The 12904-nt window shown below is 45.6% G+C and overlaps 1 protein-coding gene and 1 non-coding gene across 2 annotated transcripts in view; both read left to right on the forward strand.

The window, feature by feature from the left end:
• Window positions 1-12904, forward strand: part of LOC144104759 (ras guanyl-releasing protein 3-like) — a 97090-nt gene that overhangs the window by 17676 nt on the left and 66510 nt on the right. The gene's annotated exons all lie outside the window — the stretch shown is intronic.
• Window positions 542-613, forward strand: TRNAS-ACU (transfer RNA serine (anticodon ACU)). The gene has a single exon. It is a non-coding gene; the product is annotated as a tRNA-Ser (tRNA).

Consider the following 12904-nt stretch of genomic DNA (forward strand, 5'->3'; position numbering starts at 1 on the left):
CCCTTGAGCCATTCAATTAAATTTATTATGACTCATACATGCTCGCTATCTTCGCTCACACTTTTTAAATAATTTCCCACACCAGCTAGTTCCCGCTTTTTTCCGCCACCCTAACTCTTTCAACTTGAATTTCAAATCTGTGGTCACGGTCACGAAGGGCAAGATGGCTAATAATAATAATAATAATAATAATAATAATAATAATAATAATAATAATAATAATAATAATAATAATAATAATAATAATAATAATAATAATAATAATAATTGGTTTTGGGGAAAAGGAAATGGCGCAGTATCTGTCTCATATATCGTTGGACGCCTGAACCGCGCCGTAAGGGAAGGGATAAGGGAGGGAGTGAAAGAAGAAAGGAGGAAGGAGGTGCCGTAGTGTTGGTTTTCCTTTGAGCAATGCAGTTTACACTTGACGATTAATATTGCGTTAAAATTAAATTTTCTCTCTCTCTCTCTGCCCACACAAAAGAGGAATTCGTTCTGCGTCACAAGCAGCGAAACGAGCATTATTAGAATTTTGGGACTCGCCGCGGTGGCTCAGTGGTTAGAGCGCTCGACTACTGATCCAGAGTTCCCGGGTTCGAACCCGACCGCGGCGGATGCATTTCGATGGAGGCGAAACGCTAAAAGCGCCAGTGTGCTGGGCGATGTCATTGCAGGTTAAAGATCCACAGGCGGTCTAAATTATTCCGAAGCCCTCCACTACGGCACCTCTTTCTTCCTTTCTTCTTTCAATCCCTCCTTTATCCCTTCCCTTACGGCGCGGTTCAGGTGTCGAATGATATATGAGACAGATGCTGCGCCATTTCCTTGCCCCAAAAACCAATTTTCATTTTTCTTTTTTTTTCTTGGGGAGGGGAAGGAAATGGCGCAGTATCTGTGTCATATATCGCTGAACACCTGAACCGCGTCGTAACGGAAGGGATAAAGGAAGGGGTGAAAGAAGGAAGAAAGAAAGAGGTGCCGTAGTGGAGGGCTTCGAAATAATTTCGACCACCTGGGGATCTTTAACGTGCACTGACATCGCACAGCACACGGGCGGGTAATGCGAGACGTTTACTGCGCCATTGCCTTTCCTCAAAAAACAATTTTCAGTTTTAATGGGAATGGGTTTTTACAGAGCCGCCAAACATGAATATGAACCGAAATTATGGCTCTAATCTGGGATTGCCAAAAAGTAAAGGGCAAATCGGTTTAGAAGATTTACGCAACCCGTGGAAAGCAATTGTGCGCTCTTCGTTCATGAATTTATCTCCATGCGCGAAGAGCTAATCGGAAGCTTATCTTAGAGCGCGCTGCGGCACTTCCGCTTGTTTCACAGGATAACAAAAGAACACACACCTTGCGTTCAGTCGGTTGTTTTCAGCAATCTGTTCATGCCAAGTTGCAATCCAGTTCGAAGTTTGCTTTGCTTTGTTGCTTTGCTGTTGCGTGCCGTTACTTGGTCGCCTACGTGGAGAATTTCAGTCGTTTGTCTCACTTATCTCGGCGGAAACCCGAACCGCGCCTTAAGGGAGGGAAGGAATGAAGGAGGGAGTGTAATGACGCAGGCCTGCAAAGCCTAGCGTCGGCTCTACCCCCCACCCCATCCATCCCTCCCTCGGCATTTATCACCCGACACTTTGTAGGCGGCTCCAAACACGCACCGTACCCTCCCCTCATATACGCTCGCGCTATCACCAAGTCCACACAAACCCCGTCCTGTAAACCTCTGTTACCACCCCAAAGCCACTCTCGATCATATCCTTTTCCTCTGCCCGGCGGATCCTGGAGCACCTTACCACTTGGGAGGCTTGGGAGACCCTACTGCGCTCCGAGGAGCCGGCCAAGCAAGCCATCGCCACAGGCCGGGCTGCCAGCGTCATCAGCCTCCGGGACATGAGCGTTTGCGTGCAGTGGGGCCGTGTGGGGGCCCAAGTACGTCCTAAACTCCCCTGTGTCTAATAAACTTTCCACCACCGCCTGTTGATAACTGAGTCCTCGTGAGAAGATGGTATGGTACACTCTAACAGAAAGGAGTAAAAAGGGGGGTAAGCTGTAAGAGAGTAAGCTTACTCTCTTTTTACTTCCACATATGCGCATTCGTTTTTAGAGTGTATGGCATTGTATGACATGTGCCTTTTGCGTCCCGACCCTGTATGCACGCTATAGAATACGGTGTAATGGAAAGTTAATAATAATAATTGGCTTTTTGGGGAAGGAAATGGCACAGTATCTGTCTCATATATCGTTGGACACCTGAACCGCAGCGTAAGGGAAGGGATAAAGGAGGGAGTGAAAGAAAGAGAGAAATAGGTGCCGTAGTGGTGGGCTCCGGAATAATTTCGACCACCTCGGGATCTTTAACGTGCACTGACATCGCACAGCACACTGGCGCCTTAGCGTTTTTCCTCCATAAAAACGCAGCCGCCGCGGTCGGGTTCGAACCCGGGAACTCCGGATCAGTAGTAGAGCGCCCTAACCACTGAGCCACCGCGGCGGGGCATTGGTGGGAATGAATCCGCGCGCGGCGGCAGTAGTGTATGTATGACGTGGCGAGCCAGTCATCCCATTTTCGACAGAGGGTGCAGTTAGACAATAATTTAAGCGGCATTGCACTGCAAAGGTGCGTATGCCGTAGTGGCTGTTAAGGTCATGTGGTGTATAGGTGCAGTATTCAAAGCGCATCGTAGGGTACCGCCTGGCAGTGAATTTGGTAAAGCAACTTGTCCTAACGATTCCTGTACTCTTGTAGTTTTTTTCGTCCGTAAGAAACAGTTTTTAGGTGCTGCGCATTTTTCGGCAAAAAATTCACTTTACAGCATGCACCTTATAAATAAACGAACTAAATCGACCTTCATTTTGACCTTCGATGAATAGAGCAGGAAATTATTAGAGTTCTCCGTAAGGAGCCTGGATCGGATCCAGGGCATCTCGGCGTAACTCTGCTGTTTCCTTCCCATTGAAATGAATTGAAAATTCGTTTTTGAGGAAGGTAAATGGCCCAGTATCAGTCTCGCATATTTCGACGGTCACCCAAGCCGCGCCGTAAGGGAAGGGATAAAGGAGGGAGTGAGAGAAGAAAGGAAAAAAAGAGGTGCCGTAGTGGAGGGCTCCGGAATAATTTAGACCATCTGGGGATCATTAACGTGCACTGACATCGCACAGCACACGGGCGTCTTTTGCGTTTCGCCTCCATCTAAACGTGGCCGCCGCGGTCGGGTTCGAACCAGGGTACTCCGGATCAGTAGCCGAGCGCCCTCACCACTGAGCCACCGCGGCAGTCCTTTCCATTCCTTAATTGAAGTTTATTGGGGGTGGAGGGTAAAAGCGGTTAGGGAGGCGGCCCTTGCGTTTGATCAGCTGTTGATGGTGCACGGTTGCGTCTCGGTAGAGGTGGAACCCAAAAGGCGCCCCTGTGCTGTGACGTCAGTGCACGTTAGAGTTGGAGAGGGAAGATAAGCTCCGCCTTAAGGGTCTCCCGTGATATCATAGTGGATTAGGCTCTGTATCCAGAGCAATTTGACACTTTTGATCACATTTTTAATTTTTTTAATTAATCCGGTGCCCTCCACTACAGCACCTCTTCGTTTCCTTCTTTTCTTTCTCTCTTTCACTCCCAACGTTATTCCTTAAAAATTAATAATAATAATAATAATAATAATAATAATAATAATAATAATAATAATAATAATAATAATAATAATAATAATAATAATAATAATAATAATAATAATAATAATAATAATAATTGGTTTTTGGGGAAAGGAAATGGCGCAGTGTCTCTCATATATCGTTGGATACCTGAACCGCGCCATAAGGGAAGGGATAAAGGAGGGAGTGAAAGAAGAAAGGAAGAAAGAGGTGCCGTAGTGGAGGGCTCCGGAATAATTTCGAGCACCTGGGGATCTTTAACGTGCACTGACATCGCACAGCACACGGGCGGGTAATGCGAGACGTTTACTGCGCCATTGCCTTTCCTCAAAAAACAATTTTCAGTTTTAATGGGAATGGGTTTTTACTGAGCAGCCAAACATGAATATGAACCGAAATTATGGCTCTAATCTGGGATTGCCAAAAAGTAAAGGGCAAATCGGTTTAGAAGATTTACGCAACCCGTGGAAAGCAATTGTGCGCTCTTCGTTCATGAATTTATCTCCATGCGCGAAGAGCTAATCGGAAGCTTATCTTAGAGCGCGCTGCGGCACTTCCGCTTGTTTCACAGGATAACAAAAGAACACACACTTTGCGTTCAGTCGGTTGTTTTCAGCAATCTGTTCATGCCAAGTTGCAATCCAGTTCGAAGTTTGCTTTGCTTTGTTGCTTTGCTGTTGCGTGCCGTTACTTGGTCGCCTACGTGGAGAATTTCAGTCGTTTGTCTCACTTATCTCGGCGGAAACCCGAACCGCGCCTTAAGGGAGGGAAGGAATGAAGGAGGGAGTGTAATGACGCAGGCCTGCAAAGCCTAGCGTCGGCTCTACCCCCCACCCCATCCATCCCTCCCTCGGCATTTATCACCCGACACTTTGTAGGCGGCTCCAAACACGCACCGTACCCTCCCCTCATATACGCTCGCGCTATCACCAAGTCCACACAAACCCCGTCCTGTAAACCTCTGTTACCACCCCAAAGCCACTCTCGATCATATCCTTTTCCTCTGCCCGGCGGATCCTGGAGCACCTTACCACTTGGGAGGCTTGGGAGACCCTACTGCGCTCCGAGGAGCCGGCCAAGCAAGCCATCGCCACAGGCCGGACTGCCAGCGTCATGAGCCTCCGGGAGATGAGCGTTTGCGTGCAGTGGGGCCGTGTAGGTTCCCAAGTACGTCCTTAAACTCCCCTGTGTCTAATAAAGTTTCCACCACCGCCTGTTGATAACTGAGTCCTCGTGAGAAGATGGTATGGTACACTCTAACAGAAAGGAGCAAAAAGGGGAGCAAGCTGTCCTGTGGACACCTTGCTCTCTTTTTACTTCCACATATGCGCATCCGTGTTTAGTGTATGGCATTGTATGACATGTGCCTTTTGCGTCCCGACCCTGTATGCACGCTATAGAATACGGTGTAATGGAAAGTTAATAATAATAATTGGCTTTTTGGGGAAGGAAATGGCACAGTATCTGTCTCATATATCGTTGGACACCTGAACCGCGCCCGCCGTAAGGGAAGGGATAAAGGAGGGAGTGAAAGAAGAAAGGAAGAAAGAGGTGCCGTAGTGGAGGGCTTCGAAATAATTTCGACCACCTGGGGATCTTTAACGTGCACCGACATCGCACAGCACACGGGCGCCTTAGCGTTTCGCCTCCATCGAAACGCGGTCGCCGCGGTCGGGTTCGAACCCGGGAACTCCGGATCAGTAGCCGAGCGCCCTATAACCACTGAGCCACCACGGCGGGTGAAGAGGGGAGGACACAGCATAATTTAAAGACAGCCTTACTTGGAGTGCCACCTCACATGCAGCCCTAGCTCGCCGTTTACTTGCATGTATGAGGCTTTACGAGATAAAGGTGGGGAGTGAAATGACTATTGTAGTTGACTCCCGCAATGAGGCGCAATCGGATTGGAAAGGTTAGGTTTGTTGGTGCACGTCGAGGCCACGTTTGGTCTTCCGTAGGCGTGAATTCTTAGCAGGATTTTAAGCCGACCACGCGTGCTCACGATTATGAGCATATCAACGAAGTTTCTCCCAATAACAATAACAAAACTGGTCAGAACACTTAAGCTCCGCCTTAAGTGTACGACGCCATAGCGTTAATGGTTTAGTGTCCATATATGCGGATTTGGTAATTCTCCTCTTTACATTCGTAGATCCCTGACAGTCCTCATTCCACTCCTGGCGCAGTGGTGCAGCGGTTAAGCGATGCGCCAGCTGCCCAGCGATGACAGGTGCTGCCACCAGTGGGGCTTGTGCGACCCAGGTTACTCATCTCGAGCAACCTGTCGCGACCAATCAAATGAATAAATGGTATCAATCAATCAATCAATCAATCAATCAATCAATCAATCAATCAATCAATCAATCAATCAATAATTCAATCAATTCACGTTTCCAGGCGCAGTTGCAGGAACCTGCGAGGGATGCCGCCACGTGTACTTCTCTTTTGCGCGATTTACTAGCTTAATAATAATAATAATTGGTTTTTTTGGGGGGAAGGAAATGGCGCAGTATCTGTCTCATATATCGTTGGACACCTGAACCGCGCCGTAAGGGAAGGGATAAAGGACGGAGTGAAAGAAGAAAGGAAAGCTCGGTTTTCGGTAAAAATGACATATTTGCTAACAAGTGGCACTAACTTGTCAGTATAGCTTTACTTAGTGATACCCTTTAGCGCCCCTATGAAAGTCAACTGCGGAGCCCTTTTGAGCTTTTTGAGCTGACCATTCCATTATATTCATTGGACTTCCATCTCTTATTTGTGATGAATAATTTTTATGAATAACAACCAAAACAATTACAAAACAGTGCATACAGAGGAATCGGTAACGGAATTTGTTGGATGGTTTCAACCAACAAATGACGTCATGGATGCTGTTAGGAAACCTCTCCTGTGCGCGCTCAAAGGCTAAAGTGGCGACTGTAAGTGGTACTTCAATTCTGATTTGTCTGAAATGACCGAAACTTAGCTCGAATTTTTTATTAATTGAAATCGCAGAGGGAATATTAACGGGCGGGTCGCTTGTGACGTCACTCATTCAAGCCTTCCAGGAGAAATCAGCCCTACTGTGGCCACGAAACGAGTGATTGAAAAAATTAATTGCCCTGAAACAAAACGCCACCCTGCCGCGAAATTTTGCACAAATGATCAGAAAACTAAGTAGAATTTCGTTTCGTTTTATTTTATTTATTCCACGCACCAAGCGCGTAAGGAGGTGAGAGGAAAAAAGTTGCCTTGAGGGCAGCTTATTAAACTCGCACCCCCAATACATGAGGGCAAGTGCAGACACAGCGGTACGTGAAATAGAAAGAAACATCACAACTTGTGAACATAACTGCCAGAAAAAAAAAACGTGATATTGAAAGACATGACACGGTTCTAGAAATACTACAATTTTACAGAGATAAAAAGTCGCTACAGCCTTCACAGCGATGTCACAAAAAAATAAAAATAAATATCGCAGGACGGTTACGACTGTGTACCGCGATGTTGCGCACTGGTGTAGTGGTCAAGTGATGCAATCCTACACTGACAGACGGGTGTTCCAACTTAGAGGCACCCGTAGGCTTGTGCGATCCAGATTGACCGTGACATCAAGGTCACGTGACACTAACGCACTTACCAGTTACGCCGACGGCGACGAGAAAGCCAGGGACGGGAGCCTAACAGCTATTGCTGTAAAATTATTAAAAAGTGCAAAACACCAATGTATAGGTCATATACAACAAAATATACATGCATCAGAATACATATGCGATAATACAAATCAGGTAATACAAATCAAGATAATACAAATTGAAATAAAGATAATACAAATCAGGAACTTGGAAGGTTTCGAAAAAATTCTTGGACGTAAAAAAAAAAACGAACACGAGATGTCCTTTAACAGCTGACGCACATAAAGTGGACGACCCGGTCGGCTTGTGCACCGGTAACTACGGTAAGGGCGAGAATACGTCACTGGCTGCGGCTCGCGCGAACTGGACGACGCCTCCGGCTGTTCCCGTTTTCCAGCGAAGCACAGGTGGGGTCAGCTTTCGCGGCCCCTGCTGCAAGCTATACACGACGGAACCTTCTTCCCGCCGGACTTCCCAGCGCAGCAAAGTCCCGCTGACGTGCACCGCGTCAGAATGCGTCACCAACTGCTTCTTCCCGGGATAAAGCAAACGAAACGGCGATCGCGGATCCTGACAACAGTGCCGACAGCAAAAAAATTCTGAGGGCACTTAAATCTGCTCGCGTGCAGGAATGCGAAAGCATGGAAGTTTCTAGAACGCGGGCTTTTTCCCACGGCGCCTGTAGGCAATGCATAATTTCTTGTCTTTATTTTATTTTTATATTCAATTATTTTTACTTCTTGATTTCTTTTTCTTGGTTTTTGGTTTTCAACTTTTTATTTATTTTTTACCATTGTTTTTAATTTTAAATGTTTATTTCATGTTTAGTGTTTATTTTTGTTTGTTGTTTTTCATTTTTAGTTATTATAATTTAATTCCTGTCGTTTTATTTATTTTTATTTTTTATTTTTATTAGTTTCTTCGATTTTTAACTTTTTATTACTAACTGCTAAATGATGACTAACTAATTAATAATCACCCATTACTTAGTATTTGCTAGGAGTATATGGGTTATAGCAGTTGTGCCACTGATGACGTCACAGTGTGACAGATTTCGCGGACGGAAGGACCGACGGACAACGATGAGTCATTAAAGGCGTTCGCCTCAATACGCGAACAGCACGTTGCGCTATGGCGTCCGGGCGCTGCTGAGAAACAATTTATGCTTTGTAGGAAGACGACCACGGTGCAAAATGAGCCCATGCTCGGTGCAGAGATATCGGACACAGGGCACAGGCCGAGCAAGTTCTTTGGTTACTCTAGACTGTTTGAAATTAATGTTAGATAGCGCAGTGAACCACGGAAATGAAAACGATAGGAATAATGTTGTAGGAATAGGAAGAGATGAGAGTGGGTTCGGGAACAGGCACAACTTAGGCCTAATGATATCCGAGCTGAAAGCAAGGCGAAGGGATACTGGGGCAGGACGCATGGTATGTGACACGGAGTGAAGACAGCCATGCGTGTTTGTTAGGCTACCAGAATGGATTCCTGCAGAGGGAAGGCAGAGCAAGAAAAGACTGAGTCTTGTGGAGAGACACTGAGAAATTTGCGGGTACAGAGCAGTCGGAGCTGATTAAATTCGACACACAGAAAACCGGAAATTTGTGGGAGAGCGTGATGTCATTGTTACTTGTGCACACGCCGTTGTGCGTGTTACTATCATGAAGATGATGAACGGAACCTTACCGTGTATCATCTAGAAGGAAAATAACACTTCAATCTTGCTTTCCCTGCCTTCCCTTCCCTGGATCCTTTGTCCTTGTGTCGTTGCGCTGTTTCACTATGATGTTAGTCCAACTAACACAACAGTTCGTGTTGTTAAGTTTCATGTTACCAGCCCTCAGCCAGCGCCAGCCACGGCCATTGCGGCGGACACTGTCAATGTTCGGTTACGTTACATATAAATACCCCCGAAAGCAGAAGATTGGACAGCCGTCGCCGTAGCCCAGTGGGTATTGCACCGGAGGTCGTGGGTTCGGATCCCACCGGAGGCATGTGGTTGTTTTTTCTTCTGCTTTTAATAATCCCCACTGACGAAAACCTTCATATTGAAAAAAAAAGACATTTTCTATGCGCCTTAAGGTACGAAACAGCGCAACTAACACGGTTAATAACTGGACGCCCCACTCCAGTTGTAACCAACACAGTGCTGTGCGCGTGTGTGATTTAATTCCTCTAAAATGGACTAATCACGCGCACAACCTGGACACATTTCTTATTGTGTAAATAGTTTGTACATATTACTTCTCCCTCTATCCTCTCTACCTTTCCCCTCACCTCTTTCATTTCATTTCTCCATTCTGCCTGCTATCATATATTTCCGCTGCCCCAGCTCAGGTGCTTCAGTATCGATGGCAGATGCCGGGGCTCGCAAAAATCTTTTCCTTCCTTTTTACTATTATTTTTAATAACACCACTACCACCACCACCACTAACACGAAGGAGCAGAAAAAGAAGAATACATGGGCACGCGCGTGTCCGTGTATTCTTCTTTTTCTTTTCCTCGTCCTTCGTGTTCGTTGCGCTGTTTCGTACCTTAAGATGCAATACCAACTCGCCCAATTTGCTGTGTTCCTATGCGACTTGGCTTCGGTGACTTTTGCCGTACGTCATATATGACATAATGAGCAGCCCTTTCGATCGCCTTCACTGTGCTACGAAACAAGTAACTAAGGCCTTCATTTGACGTTTTTGGGGTCCGCAATCTTTCAGTCAGTATCATAGTTTTAATTCGCCATAAAAACCTTCTTAATGCACTGCAGTGGTCTATTTGCGAATTTTATTAAGACTGCCCTATTATTCTTTTACTACCAACATAACTGCACTTTGCCTAGTTTTAAGGCTCTACCGAAAGAGGAATATTCACTGCGTGTATTTGTTCAAATACTCAGCTATTGCTGTTACTCTGAATGTAACATGGTCGCACCTATTAATCCTTGTACAACCACCCACTATCCAGAATATTTGCACCACACCATCTCCTTAGCGTCACCTTTTACCAAGTTAATTGCATTCAAAACACCTGTGCTCTTTCAGCGCCCGCGGGTATTCTCATACCACATGTCAGTAATCTAACTTCACTGAAATTTCGAGACGAGTTCAGAGCCGAGCCGCCCGTTTTCTTCTCTCAGACTTCTCTTGAAGCTTCAGTGTTACAGCGCTAAAAGTGAATCTGAATTTCTTCATCTCGTGTCTGCAGTGCAGGTTTTTCTACACTTTACTACCGCATAATCAACTAATCTGTTCCGACTAGTTCCTTCCGCGCTAGTCGCACTAACACTGTTGCGCCTCGGTCAACTGTTGCCACTGCACTTCAAGATTCAGTTTTTTTCACACCACGAAAGGCTGCAATGGTCTTCGAACTCTGAAGGCTGTGTTTACTAACCTCCTTTCTTTCAAACTTGCTACTACAGAAACCTATGCGGAAAACGATGAACCCACCTAGCTCCTTACCTGACATGCCATTTCAAAGCTCACCTCTCAAGTATTGTCATTTCGGACCGCTCAGGTATAATAAATACTAAATTAAATTGATCTAATAAAGTTCTTATTCACTCCGCTCGCCTTTACAAACCAATACATAGCATCTTGTGCATAACGTGTTCACCGAGAACTTTCCTGATAATCAATTTCAAGCAATAACTGGCGAGATGTGCATAATAGTTGCATTAGGGTTAGCTTTCATACTGTGCACAGTCTAGACCTGGCTAGCCAGATTCGTGAACTGCAAAGCTAAGCATGCATTACATAGCCTATATCTGGCAAAGAGTTTTTCCTTTGTGCTTGTTTTTTCATCTTATGTTTTGCTCAGACACTCCCATAACGTGGTTCAGTGAAAATGCTATGGATGTGGCTTTTATTCAGGTGTATTTAGAATAGCGTTAAATGGGCTTTTTATTCATCTTAAACTTAAAGCGGTGAGGTTCAGGTTGCAAAAAAAAAGATGCCAAAAGAAGATACAGGCCATCACTGCCTCTCTGCTTTTGTTCAGCTTGTCGGCCTAACTTCAAGCTGGCCTTTTGTTAATTTTATGATGTCAATTGATGCCTCAGTTGATTTCTTTCATTGAAAACCAGACTGGCATTGGAATGACAGAATACATTCGGCTGAAGATGTTGATAATTAGTAGCACACTCCGAAATTCTAGGCATGTTTTAAAGAGGCTTATCATCCCAACGCGACTCAGGTTACGAGGAACGTCGTAATGAAGGGCTCCGGAAATTTCGACCACCTGGGTGGGTGGGGTTCTTTAATGTGCACTGACAGCGCACAGTACACGGGCCTCTAGAATTTCGCCTCCATTGAAATTCAACCGCCGCGGCCGGGATCAAACTTGCGTCATTCGGGTCAGCACCCGAGCGCCACAAACACTGAGCCACCGCGGCGGTATTAAAATTCTAGATTCAAGTGGTATGGATATCAGTTAATATTTAGCGACGCTCCCTTTTGCTTGCTGGTTTTGGAACCATAATTCGCACTATTTTTTTACTGATGAGGAAAAATAAGTATTTAACGTCGCTCTAAAGCTATAAAAGAGAGCGTGTGCATGTACGCCCCACACATACTTAATGGCTTATTTTTTTTCACTGTTTTCTGTGACATCATAGCTCTCGACCTTTAAATTCGCTTTTACAAATTCTGCCTGAGATGCTAGTGTTTTCTCGAAGAACGACAAAATACGGTCACCGTATCCAGTTTCCCTGCTTATACAAAGTATATTCATTCCCAACCTCTGCCAGGAGCTGCCGCCATGTAAACCCTCATATTGATTTTTGTATTTCATCTAACGACGAGCCAGCTTACTGACTACCATAGTTATTATGGTAAGATTAATGAGGATGCATGTATAACTTTTACGCAATACTAAGCAACCATCTTGTTTTGCATTCATAGGGGCACTTGAGAATGCTTTGGATTTGCACAGACTATGTGCCACCTTGTTTCTGTACATTTCAACATTGAATGACCCTCCGCAGGACTCCCCACACTTGTTTGCACTAGAATACTATGAGTGTTGCGATCGCTACTCCCTGCCTGATGCATGAGTAGCGATGGCACCACTGCATAGTATTCTAGTGCAATGTGACCGCAACAATCGGAATGGGCACATGGCCACGTGTCTGGCACCGAGGAAGTGGGCGGGGCTGGTCACACTATGACACGTGACTGTGAATCCGTGACTGCTCACATGACCGGATGTTGGTCGTTTATGCTGTTAAATGCCTACGCCACGGAATCCGCCACAGAATCGTCCGTATAACAGCTCTCGCTGTAAAAAAAAAAAAAAATAGGGAGACGAACAGTGCCGGCAGGATTAGTTAAACGATGAAACATCGTATATCTTTGCTGTTGAGTAAGCTGATCACGGCATGTTAAAAAAGTAGCTCGAGAACGTCCGCCTGGTACTTGCGATGGCTTTGAACATGGCAGATGTGCAAAGCTTTTAAAACATGATGTGCGCTCTCTGGCAGAGACATCATTACTGCCTGGGGCGGTCGCCCGACGCGAGGTGCTGCTGACCTTGGGCAAGCATGTCTCGTCTTAGCATGTAAAAAGACAAATCCTTTTCTTGGCTGAGTCGCCTTGATGAATCTTGCGCTTGCTTCGATATAGGGACCTGTCCATAAATGCCGTAT

Source organism: Amblyomma americanum, chromosome 9 (assembly GCF_052857255.1).
Source record: "Amblyomma americanum isolate KBUSLIRL-KWMA chromosome 9, ASM5285725v1, whole genome shotgun sequence".
Lineage (NCBI taxonomy): Eukaryota > Metazoa > Arthropoda > Arachnida > Ixodida > Ixodidae > Amblyomma > Amblyomma americanum.